Below are 13,515 nucleotides of genomic sequence, written 5' to 3' on the forward strand. Positions count from 1 at the left end.
AGGAGTCCATAGTGTCTGCACAGGACCTCCAGTGAGAAAGCCTTCAAAGGCGGTCATGAGCATGGGGCCAAGGTCATTAGACTTCTTCAGGGCAACCAGACGAAATGTTTGGGTTTGCATCCCAGCTCCGCAACTTCCCATGTGACCTTGACAAACAAGCCTGACAGGTATGCAGGCATCTGTTGTACATGATCTCTAGGATTCTTTGAATCTATCTAATTTGGTGACTCCATCAGTCCCCGAATACCACATCTGCTCTTCCAGTCTACTCCTCCTCCCTCCTATATGATTGCCACGCTTACCTATTTTTCTAGATTAGACAACAAAGGCCATTGTCTCTTGCTTATGGTATTTAGAGGAGAATAAGATCAATCTCTTTCCTCATCAGAATGCATTACATTACTGCCTCAGCTGATGGTCCCTGATAGATTCAGGAAGTTGCAATCTGGGAGGCAGTGTTGAGAGGGAGGAATGCTTGTCCTCTTTCCTTGCATTGTCATGGAGAGGAGAAGAAAATATGGACAGACACGCTCATCTCTATCCTTCACACAGTGTTCCCTGAGGGAGTAAGAGTGGCTAATTGGAATAGTGAGAAGGGGAAAATTCTCTTTTGGAGCAGCCTACTCTCAGTAAACTCAGGTTTTCTGCTTCTCCATGCAGTGAACTTACCAGAACATGTGGAGGACTACAATTTTGGGGGTAGATGGTAGGAAGTCTGGGGAGGTGAAGCCATGGTCTCCTTTATCAGTCACAAAGCTAGTATTTTGATCTTGGTCTGTGTAGCTCCTATGATTATATCTCAGCGGCTTTGGAAATTGGCTTAAGAGGGAGGAGTATGGTTAGTTAGCACCATCTTGTTTCCCAGTTCACTGTCATCCCTGGGCCTGGATGCTTGAGAAAGCACGCCACACCAGCTTTGAGTACAGAATAGGGTGATTTGCCTTAAGGACCCCAAAGCAACCCGAGGAAAGAAGAACATCCTGCAGGGATACTGGCCCCCTACCGGGAAGTCCCAGACCCCTGACTCTTATCCAGAAAGATGCTCCATCCCTCCTTTTCTTCTGTGGCTCCACGCAGTGGAAAATGCCCTGGTTTGGAAGTCAGAGGATTTGAACTCAGACCTTGGCTCTGCTGGTTACTAGTTGCATAACTGTACACACAGGAGTCTACTTCTGAGTCTCAGTTTCTCCATCTTTAAAGTGGGCCTAATGATACCTACCGCAGAGAGTCCTTGTGAAGATTTCGTTCAGTGAGAAAACAAGTGGGAACCATATTTGTAAACTCTGCAAATGAGATTGGTTGTCTTTAACCTCACTCCCCTCACCCAGCCACTTCCCTTGCTTTTCCTTTTAGGTCCCAGTGGTCCTAGGCTGCAAGTGACAAAGATGTGGTGGTTCTCTCTATGCCTGCAGCATTGCTAAGTTTTCTGTGAGCCTCTTGATATGGAGCAAAAAGAGAACTGGGGCCCCAACCAGGCCAACGGGAGCTAAATTCGTCTGGCAGGTGGGAACTCTGAAAACAGCAGGGAATTGACGAATTGACTTGTGAGAATCGCGGGTTGCTCTTATCACCTGTAAAATGAATATAATCATTCCAACCTCATAAAGTTCTTAGAAGGAATAAATGGGCTTATGGATCTGACACTTGATCAGATAGTCAATTGTTACTTCTCTTTTCCACTAAACACTGCGTAAGACGCTGCTCCTCAGAAATGTTTTTATAAAAGTATGTGCTTTTGCAGAAGAGCAATTTTTGAGGACCTCACAAAGAGGGAAGTTCAGGGAGCATCAGTCAAGCTGGAATCCACACCCAGAAGATACTGTCATGTGACATCTGGGCAGATTTGAGCTTGATAATTCTTTTTTTTTTTTTTTAAGGATTGGCACCTGGGCTAACAACTGTTGCCAATCTTTTGTTTTTTCCTTTTTTTCTGCTTTATTTCCCACCCCCTGCCCCCGGTACATAGTTGTATATCTTAGTTGCAGGTCCTTCTAGTTGTGGGATGTGGGACACCGCCTCAACATGGCCTGACGAGCGGTGCCATGTCCGCGCCCAGGATCCGAACCCTGGGCCGACGCAGCGCGGAGCACGTGAATTTAACCGCTCGGCCACGGAGCCAGCCCCTGAGCTTGATAATTCTTTCAGTCAAATGCCAGAAACATGATTGGTAGTGACTTTTAATTATTTAATTTATGATTAGAAAGCCATGTGTCCCTTGTCAACAGTCACACCAGGAATGAGACTGTTATCCACCTCCACTGCCCGTGATCTAAACCCCGGATCTAGTCCAAGCCTCAGTGCCCCCACCTAGACTAGTGCCATGGTCTCTTCATGGGTCTTGTCTTGGCCTTAATTGGAAATTATCTTAAGTTCCTCCTTAATAAAATTTCCCTACTACTGCCAGTTTACTTTTCCAGAATCATCAGTCTGATTCTATCAGTTCCCTGCTCAGAAACCCGCACTGGTTCCACAGTCACACTTTCCAGACTTGTCTTCCGTTCCTTCTTTTCACGTATCCTTCAGTCCTTTCAGATGGAACCAGTACCTTTATGGATCAGTCAGAGTCACCAGTTGCAAGCAACAGAAAGTGTCTCTGGATATTGGGTAGTTTGCAGACTAATTGACAAGACCAGAGAATCAGCCAAAGCTCTGTATTTCTAGGGACCCCAAAACAGAACTGGCTTATGAGAAAATCACCCAGTTGTTTCCCCAAGCACTAACCAAATGCTGTAATTTTCCCCTTTGCCTCTTTTGTGTCAGAAATTTAATTTTATTGCAACTGCTACTGCGGCCAGTATCTGTGACACCTCTTCACCAAGAACTCAGTCTTGAGCATTCCGAATGCTAGATACTTCTGTTACTCCGTTAACAGAAAATATATATACCATGCAGTACTGCTCCCTTATATTGCTCACTTTGAAACCAGTGTCTCATGGATAAGCTTTACTGATGGCTGGGTACATGTTTATGCCACAGTTGCCAGGAAAGCCAGGAAAGAGAGTTTTTTGGGCTTTTACTTGGGGGGAGTGGGACATATAAGGTGGTAAATTCCCCAGATACAGCAAGGGTCCTCAAAAATTTACAGGGCAGCCAGAAAACATGATAAATATCTACAGTGTAGCCAACTCTTAGTTTGCCCAACATTAACATATACCCTTCTTGCATACTTCTTACCAGTAACAACTTTCCTGCCTGAGATTACGCAACTGTCCCCCTATCGAAAACAGGCTTACCCTCAGTCCAAAAAGGAGACACCGCAAGGTCTCATCAGCGCATCCAGCTTCCCATCCAGGATCTCTCTCGGTGATGTTCTTTCTCTAGTTCCAGCTGGCTTCCGTCTTTATATCCTGTAACCTATGGACTGTATTGTAAAGATAACCACCATCACCAAAAGTAGTAGAGGAATAGAAAAAAGGAAAAAGAATAACTAGTTGTGACACATCAAGGAAAAAATACAAGAACGTATTATAGCCTCCCTCACCCCCCCAAGTGGTTAAATGATCATAGTTGGTATTTACATGACTTCTTTTCTCCACCATCCATTCTATGCTCCTTTGCCCTTAGCTACCATGTTGGCTGGATCATTCTATACATGCTATGGTGACCAAATCTTTATTTGCCTGTATCTGGTTTCTGTAGTTTTCATTTAAACCTTACTGGACAGAGAAGTACTGGGAGTTATAAGGTATATCCTGTGTTTCAGACATACTCCTCCCTGCCTCTACTGTGTAACAGCAACCTTATTCCTCCTTGATAATCAGGATAAATCACTCTAGTCCAGACCCTGACTCCCTTTATGCCTGTTCTTCAAGTGATAGGAGATGTCCCAAATGGCCAAGCGACTGTTTCAGCTTTTACTTCAGTGTCGTCATCTTTATGTCCCTGGAGGAAATATTCTCTGATTGGTTACTAAGATTTCTAAAATAGCAGAGGTCATAGCTATGGAAATGAGCTTCACAATTTTTCCAAGTGGATCATTAGATGTAGTAGTGAAAGATGCTACACCCACCATTTCTAACCCTTCCCCACAGGACCTGCATATTTGGGTTATGGAAGAAACAGCAGCACTGGTTCAGAGCATAACCTCAGCCCAACCTCGCGAGGTCTTGTCGCCTAGGCCTTGCCAAACCGGAGCCTTCAATAAACAATCGCACCTGCTTAAGGCTGCCTGCTTCTGCCAGGATACATGGAGAAACACCTGAACCATAAACACCATAAACATCAGCCCATTTTCTTCTTAAATTGTAAAGTGAGTTTCTTGATCAGAACCAGAGGAGTCCGTGAGACCTGGGAAAATCATAGAGAGAAGGAAAAACAAATCAAAACCTAGAAGACCCAGTGGGGGCTTTTGGTGAGCATTCACATGGGACACAGCCTCATGCTCTCACATATTTTGATAGGTTCTTCAAAAAAACTTCTTCCCTAAACCTTTCTGTCATCAATCCATTTTGTTCTTTCCAACTCCTTAAACATCCGGATTAGCCATTTCCCATGAATCTATGTTGTACATTTCCCATGAATCTACACTGTAGATCCACGCCTGAGGCCATCTTACTTTACAGGAAGAGAGACCTGTACAATATACACTCCAAAGTTCTGTCTGTCGGGGAAATGCTCTTCCCCGTTTTGTTTCAGGGCCATCTTTAAGGGGGCCTAAATGCTTCGCATTCCACTTCCTTCTGGTGCCAAAACATCATGCAGTCACCTACATTCTTCCAACTTGTTATAAGGAACTCCATGTGAGATCACAGCTATGTGCCAAGGAAGAGATGGCAGCGTGACAGAATAGGCACACCGAGAGTTTGAGTCACCTATGTGTGTAACTTGCTTGTGCCTTCAGGACATTTTAATGGGGTGTTGCTAAGTAAGCTTGACTTAATGGCTTGATGGATCAGAGAACACCTGGTTCATAATGGACAGTCCATATTACACGGATTCTTGGTGTCCATTGACAGGAATCCGATCTCTACCAATAACAAGCCAAGATGCTCCTCGAAAAAAGAATAGTTCCTTGCCAAAGAGTACACGGCTTTTCTGCAAAACGTCAGGGAACCCAGTTGTGGTTCTCCTGTTGAGGCTTGCCACAGCTGCCATCCAGCATCCTGTATCTACACAAGTACGTCAAACACCACTGGATCTGCAGGAATGCTAAGTGTCAAGTGTTAGAAACAGCTGGGGAGTTTTTTCTTTCTTGAGGTCCTGCTCAATCCCAGAAGCCTTTTAGGTCATGCAAGAAAAGGGTCAAAACAGCACACTTAAATATGTCTATTGCCTCCCAAATCTAAAGAGGTCTCCCAAGCAATGTGTTTCTTTCTTTATGGTGACAGTTTGCAAGGTGAACCTACCTCTTCCTTTGAAGATGACATCCAAATCCTTGGACTTTATAAGAGATTTATACTTTAATGAGGTGGCAGCCCTTTATACTTCCATGGGCTACATCTCTCACTTTGGGCACATATGTATCTTATCCAAGGTGTCTACAGCACCTGCTATGTCCTGCCTCCAAGTCCTATTAGTTTGATGTCATCGAATGCCAGCATCATGTCCTGTGGAATAGGGAGAACGTCAAGCATGGTCTAAATTGTGGCACAGATGCAGAGTTGACATAATCTCAAAGCAAGATAGTGAAGGTGGACAGCTGTGCCTGCCAGGTGCAAGTAAATTGCAACTAATGCTTTCTCCTCATTTGAATGGACAAAAGCAGTCACCGCATCCGTAGTTGCCTACCGGATGTCAGGAACTGTGCTGATTTGCTGCAGTAAAGAGACCACATCTGGAACAGTAGACACAATTTGAGTCACTACCTAATTAAGCCTATAATAATCTATATTTCCTCGAGATTTATCTGACAGCTGCATAGGCAAAACAGGCATGTTAAAAAGGGATTTGAGAGAAACCATAAGCCCCGCAACTTCTGTTTTTTGATGGCACATACACTTCTGAGATCTCCTAGCAATGCAGCATTGCTTTTGGCTTACTCTCATGGTCCAGAGGGGAATCTCTAGAAGTGTGCTATCCAATAGCGTAGCTGTTAGCCACATGTGGCTATGGAGCACTTGAAATGCCGTTGGTCCGTAATGAGGTGTTCTGTAAGATACACACCACATTTTGAAGACTTCATACAAAGATAAGTATATTCATAAGTTGCATATTGATTACAAGTTGAAATGATACTATTTTGGATATGTTGAGTTAAATAAAATGTATTATAAAAATTAATTTCACCTCATCTTTTTAAAAGATGCCTACTAGAAAATTTAAAATTAGATATGTGGCTCACATTATACTTGTATTGGACAGCACTGCTTAAGGGCTTAATTTGCTTTTCCTACCAAAATAAGCCTCATGGTCAGGGTTCGGTCGCCAGTTTGGAAGTTATGCTAATTGCTGGATTTACCTTTTCCAACCGTACACTCAACCACAAGATGGGTTTGGGGTCTCTTAGGGCCCACTGTGAGGTTGATTAGAATTAAAGCATATATAATCTGATCACCATAAGGCTGCCACTGCCTGGTAATCCATAGTGGCATTCTATTTTCACACTATTTCAAAGCCAAAGGTTTAGCTATTTTCGTTCCCCGAGTGTGCATTTACCCTGATAAATACCTGTCTCTTTGGAGAAGATGAGGAGGAAGAGGTACAGTATAACCCTGTCATGTTATCACAGAGCCTTTTGGCAGGGGTATGCCTCCTTCCTTTCACGTGTCGGGTCAGAGTTTCGGAAATAAATCAGGCCTAGGCATTGAGTGCGGAAGTGGCATTCTCTATTCTCATACTCTAGTCACTCAAGCAAGGTCTCTTTCCACCAGACTGGGGTTTTTTGGTTCCATAAGTCAACTGAAAACTTGTGGTGGGCTGCCCATCTGTTTCACTTCTGAATCTTCCGATCAGTTAGTTAGATACTCTCAAAGAGTCAGACTCTTCAGATTACCACTGTAGTACCTTTGCCAATTACGGTAATTAGAGACACCATGCCTCTGATGGTTAAGTGCGATGCTTGGCCATGTTCAAGGGCCCTAGCCCCATCCCAGCACCCTTATTGGAATCAAGGAGACTATTTCAGCACAGCCAGTCCCTCCCATCTGCATCCTTGGCCCACATGTGCTTTACAAAGATTCTGGCTCTCCCTGAACCAAAATATTTCTCAATTGTTTGGTGGTATGAGTATTTTCTTAGTCTTCTTTGGGAAGGGGGCTGAATCACATGTGATAAATCCACTCCAAAAGTCCTGTCTTCCTAAGTCTTTTTATTCCTTCCTCTCTGTTATACCCAGGAATTTCTGACTTCTTGGCTTCATCTAGCATGGTCCATCTTTGAGTCAGTTTCCAAACAGCCAATTGAGAAAAACAATTAAACTCACTCCCAGGTGTCGGAGCTAGAATTCTCATCCAAAATTACTGGGAAGAATACCATATTGAAAAATGTAGCCTAATCTTTATTCATCTCCCTCTCTCCTTGGCCAAGCCTTAATCTCACTCACATTCTCCAGGGTTTTGCTGATAAAAATTAGCAAAGACTTAAAAGTCTTTTGATGTCTTCGCCTTCTTCCTAGTTCTGGGCCCCTTGGGATATGCTAGGCTATAATTCTGGTTATAAATTTGGAGACAATCAGAAATGGTAAGGATGGGGCATGAGGAAAATTGGCTTCTTCTTGCAAAGAAACTCCCTGTAGAAGATCCTTGTGGGATCCCCCATGAAAGAGGAGGGAGAGCAGCTGCATCTGTTGGCAAGAAGGCTCAGTGGGATTTGGGATACTCTGAATCACATGAATTCCCCCAAGTCAATTCTTGGGGACCTACTTCTTTCTGGTCAATGCCATAACTTTTGCAATAGATCTGATGAAGCTATAAACTCAACTAAGGTTTTAATTTAACATGCTGCAGAATCAAACTTTGAATATTAGGCAGCAGCAGGGAACATCAAGCTGGTCATGATATCCAAGAGTGAGGAGGAGACTGGAATGGAGAGATGAAGTCCATAGCACTGAGAGCCAGTCATTGGCAGGAACAAATCGGAGAGTGAGGTCGGGGGAGGTCAGGTAAATGTAGGAAGTGAGGTGATGTGGGCTGTGATCCTGACATGGATTTTTCTTGGGTGTCCGCCTCCTGGGACTTTGGGAAGTCAGACCCTCATAAACGCAGACTTAGGGTTGGTAGGATTCCCATTAGAAAGTGAGCAGTTTGTAAGAGGCACATTCCCCTCTGACCTTCACAAAGGGAAAAACGAAAAGTTCCTAGCCACATGGAGGTCACAGGGGTGGGGATGGTTTCCACAAACAGAATTCCTCACTAGGATTAGAGCAACAGCTTTCCTGCTGGTCTCTCTGCCTTCAAGGTCATTATCACTACAAGCTCATTTATCTCCGCGTAGGGGCCAGAGAAATCTTTCTAACACACACAACCTTCAATGGTTCCCCATTGCCTTAAGGATAAAGCCTAAATTCTTTAACCAGGATTTCAAGGCTCCAGCCCTGCTGACCTCTCCATCTTCATCTCATTGTCTCCGCCTCCATCCTACCCCTGTTCTCAACCCTATAGCTTTCCAGTGATCCTGAACTACTTAAGGGACTCTGTAACAGAGAAGGAGAAATATTCTTTAAAAGTGCACAGCCTTCTAATGAGGGTGGATTCTGTAAAAGCAAAGACCACCATCACAAGCTTTCTGCTAGTCTTTTTTATTACTAAGGGAGAAATTGCTCCTTTTGTTCAGCTGAGCATCTTGATGGGTTCTGGATCCACACAGGTGAGCCTGGAGCTAACTTTGCAACCTGCAGCCAATTTGCTTTGTGTAAAGACCAAGATGAATGTGGGTAGAAACAAAAAAAGGATGAGGAGCTGAGAAGTTAAAGAAAGGAGACAGCTCGGTTAAAAAAAGAGAGGGGTGGTATATTACCGCCAGTAAGAAATCCGCCGTGGAAGAAACTACTTTTCATGTGTAAGGAGCAATTTTAAGTTGTGCACTGGGGAATGGCATTGCAGCCTCTCTCTCACAACTCAGAAACTTCGACAAAGCTTGAAACCACTTTTACTTGCCTATTTTCTTTCCCTTCTCTATTCCTAGGTTTTGAGGTAACTTAGACTTTTAGCCAAGACTGTTGAAATTTCCCTATAATAAGTCTGATCTGATTCAAAAATTCTTATTCTTCCATGTCACACTAGCATCATCCGTTTAGATCATGACTAATACAATGTTCATTATTCACCACTGTTTTCTTGTATTCTTTGTCTTCTCCTATGCAGAGAGTTTTGGATGGGGTTATTTTCTTGAGTACTTTCTTAACTAATTTCCTCAGATGGAATACCCGGGTGATATACTTTCTGAGGCCCTTCATATCCTTTTTTTTTTTTTTGCCCTCCTATAATAATGTTTTGACTGGATATAAAATTTTCAGATCATAATCCATTTTTTCCCTGAATAGCCTATAAGCATCATTCCTTCGTCTCCCAAGAGCCTCCAGCGTTGCTCATAGTCCAATTATGGCCTCTTTCCTTTGTCAATAACTTGTTCTTTCTGGCTGATGAGTGTTAAATTTATCCCTGAAGCTCAGAAATTTCACCAGGACACTTCTTTGTGCGTGTCTTTTCATTAAACACACCTGGGACCAGGGACGCCTTTAACTTTAAATCATCGTCTTTCTCGAGTTTTCTTCTGCCTTCTTCCTCCTTCCGGAACTCCTATGATTAGACATTTAAGCCTCCAGCTCTTTGGTCCTCTCCGTCTTGTATCTGTGCATTTTAGTACGTAGTATGTTTTGTTTTGTTTTGCTCTGGGTCACTGAAACACTCCCCCTCCCGTAAACACGAATTTGATTTTCTGAGGTAATCATTCTCTTTAATTTCTACATTGAAGTTCCAAATTTGGAAACCATGCTTTTTAGTTCCATAATTTCATTGTTTATGCTCTATCTTCTTAAGAGTTCTCATTATGTTTCCCTCTTCATTATGTTTTAATTGAAGTTTGCTTCTGTTTCTCTCATTAATTCTGCTTCTGTTTCCCCACATCTCTGGCCAGCTTGGTCTCTTTCCTGAAAATGTCGTGTTCTCTTTGTTGGCAATCTCTTTTGCCTGATAATTTGGCAAGTCAGCCATTGGAATTCCTCAAGCAGTGGTGGCAGCCCCGTACATGTCCCATGACCGCTTTCCCAGGTTTGATTAATTTGCTAGAGTGGCTCACAGAACTGAGAGAAACATTTTACTTACTAGATTACCAGCTTATTATAAAAGGATATAATTGAGGAACAGCCAGATGAAAGAGAGGAATAGGGCAAGGTATGGGGTAAGGGCCTGGAGCTTCTCTGCCCTCCATTCTTCCCAGTCTCCACGTGTTCACCAACCTGGAAACTCTCTGAAGCCTGTCCTTTAGGGTTTCTATGGGGCTTCATTATGTAAGCATGTTTGATTAACTCTTTGGCCCTTGGTAATTGATTCAACCTCCAGCCCCTCTCCCCTCCTTGGAAGTCAGGGGCGTGGGACTGAAAGTTCCAACCCTCTAATCACACAGTTGGTTACCCTGGCAACCAGCCCCCATCTCAGGCGTGGTCCAGAAGTCACCTCATTAACATAACAAAAGATACCTTTACCGCTGTGATCCTTTAGGCAATTCTAAGGGTTTTAGGAGCTCTGTGCCAGAAAGGGGGACAAAGACCAAATATATGTGTCTTAGCATAAATCACAATATCACTGCCACTTCACCTTGAAATCAACAAAATGACGTCCTAAGGGCTCAGCCTCAACCTTCCTGCCCCCAAGGCCACCACTCCACTGTCCTTGACTTGTGTAAATGCATCCCCCTGGTGATACACCTGCACGGAAATGTTCCTGGAAGTGGGCTGGAAAGGACCTGCAGGAGAATCTCAGAAAAGCTTGTAGAGGGTTAACCTTCTTGGCTCCATCACACGGGAGAGGGGCGCTGCAGTTGGCATTTAAAATAAGTCTTACTTGTACTATGGTTTGGGAACTATGGAAGCTACAAAGCTACGTGGAAGAAAATTCCCTTTCAGATGGCCAGTTCTGGAGACCTCAGCACCCCATGCTCACTGCTCTCAGGGCCCAGAGTCAGAGAACACCTGGGAAACTGTCTTTGAATTCTACAGAACCAGTTGTCCATTAAAAGAACAATAGCTGGAAACGTTCCAGTCAGATAAAATTCCTTGAATGTTGCTCATGTCATGGGTGCATCTCATTCTAAGTACTGTGTGCAATGCTGTGCTGCGAACGCCAGGTTCTCCCAGCCTTCAAATTTTGTGGACTATTCTTGTAGGAATGCAGGCCTGTACAATGAAGTCTTGCAACTGCCTGCCCGGCCTTCTAGCTCAGTCCATTGACTCTAACAGTCGGGACTGTATTAAATGGGCTACAATAGCACTATTTATAACAGTTCGAATAAATCAGATTGATTTTTCTCCTTGAACACTAGAATATTTACTCTGAACCACCAAGGGCTGAGGGTCAGTGGCCCTAGAAAACATCATGCAACCCTCTCCACTGGATTGTGAACAATTCTTTTTTTTTTTTTTGAGGAAGATTAGCCCTGAGCTAACATCTGCTGCCAATCCTCCTCTTTTTGCTGAGGAAAACTGGCCATGAGCTAACATCCATGCCCATCTTCCTCCGCTTTATACGTGGGATGCCTATCACAGCATGGCTTGCCAAGCGGTGCCATGTACGCACCCAGGATCTGAACTTGCGAACCCCGTTCAGCGGAACGTGCTCACTTAACCGCTGCACCACTGGGCCAGCCCCTGTGAACAATTTTGTTCCTTGAGCCTTTAAGGAAGAAGAGTTACTTTGTCTACCGGGTAACCAAGGTTTCATATTCACTTGGTGACTGCACCCCAGCACTTGAGATCATTAGCAGAGTAACACAGATTTACCGAGAATGTGGCTTTTCATATGCATTACCTCCTTTAATTCTCACCTTGACCTTGAGAAGTAGCTAACATGGGTGTCCACTGAGGCACAGAGAGGTACAGAAAGCAAATGGTGATGCTGGAAAGTGAACTCAAGCAGTCTGGCTTCAGTCTACACTCTTGACGCTTGCATGATTAGCTGTAGGCATAAGATTAGTGATAAAGGCATGCTTATCTTTATTTGTTCATTGATTCATTCAATACAATGGACTTCACATCAGGTCCTAAGGTAGCTGCTTGGGATACAAGATTGAGTGTTACTGACCCTCCCTGCCCTCAACATTCCCAATCTAATGATGAACACAAACAACGAAAGGGGCAATTAAAATAATTAGTGTTGAATGCTAGGGCAGGAGTGAGGGGTGTGGCTGCGGAGGCACAGGCCCAGGGGTACACAACCCGTGGGAAGATAAGTCACGGAGGAGTTGGCGTCTGAGTGGAGTCCCAAGGGTGGGGTGGGGGTTAGTTAGACGGACGGGGCACTCAGTTGAGGAAGCAGCATGCACAAAGGCCCAGAGCAGGGAAGGGCAGACATCTGGGAAATGGCAGGAAGTTCACTACAGGAGACTTTGCGTGAGTGGTTAGGGCAAGTGGTGAGGGTTGAGGCTGGAGGGGTCGCCAGGGACCTAACCTAAAATGGCCTCTCTGCCATGAGAAAAGCTTGGGCTTTATCCTGAAGGTAACATCGAGCCATTAAAGTGCTTTAAGAGGAGGAGGAACAGGGTGAGGTTTTCTTTATAGTAAGAGGATCCTGGGGGCCACGGGAGGGGATGGCCTTGCCTGCAGCTCTGCTCTCAGATCACAGAGGCGCAAGTTCAATCGGCACAGGGGCAGCAAATCTGCCCAACAGCATACGTGGCCAGAAAGAGTTTGCAAAGAATTATGAAGATGCTATGTGCATCTCTATGGTGTAAATGACTAAAACTGACTTCAAAAGAGTAGGAAATATCAACTGATTATTATTGATGAAAGAAACTTGAAAATGTTATTGAAGTGCCAGGCCCCTAAGGTGTTGTGGATAAATTCTTTCAAACTTTCAAGGAACAGATAATTCCCTGCTAAATAAATTTCTTCTAGAGCATAGATAAAAAAAAAAAAAAAAAAAAAAAGCCCAACTGACTTTGCACTGTTAACATAACCTCACTCTAAAGCCTAGAAAATATTTTATAAAATACTAGCAAATGAAGTTCAGAACTGTTTTGAAAAAAACAGTACCCAAATGCCAAGTGAGCTTTATTTCTGGAATGTAAATACACACAGACGCGGAAAATACTATTACTTCAAAGCTGAAAATGGTTTTGTGCTAAAAGGGGGGAAATGACATTTGGGAAAACTGATCTTTGATCTGCACACTTGTGTGCGCTATTTAGTTGCACAAACGCTAATCAATTATTTTCACGCCTTGGGGAAACATTATCCTAAATGCAGACACTTTAGCAGCGTTCTGTTTGGGAACATGAACTGTTTTTCTATGTTTAAAAAGAAAAGAGATGTGGAATAAGCTATAAGAAAGCCATTAAGACCATCATTTAAATAAGATTAAGAAATGGAAGAAATTCCAATGGCTAAAAATCATACACATGAAAATAATCTCACCAGTCATTACA

Source organism: Equus asinus, chromosome 10 (genome assembly GCF_041296235.1).
Source record: "Equus asinus isolate D_3611 breed Donkey chromosome 10, EquAss-T2T_v2, whole genome shotgun sequence".
Taxonomy (NCBI): Eukaryota; Metazoa; Chordata; class Mammalia; order Perissodactyla; family Equidae; genus Equus; species Equus asinus.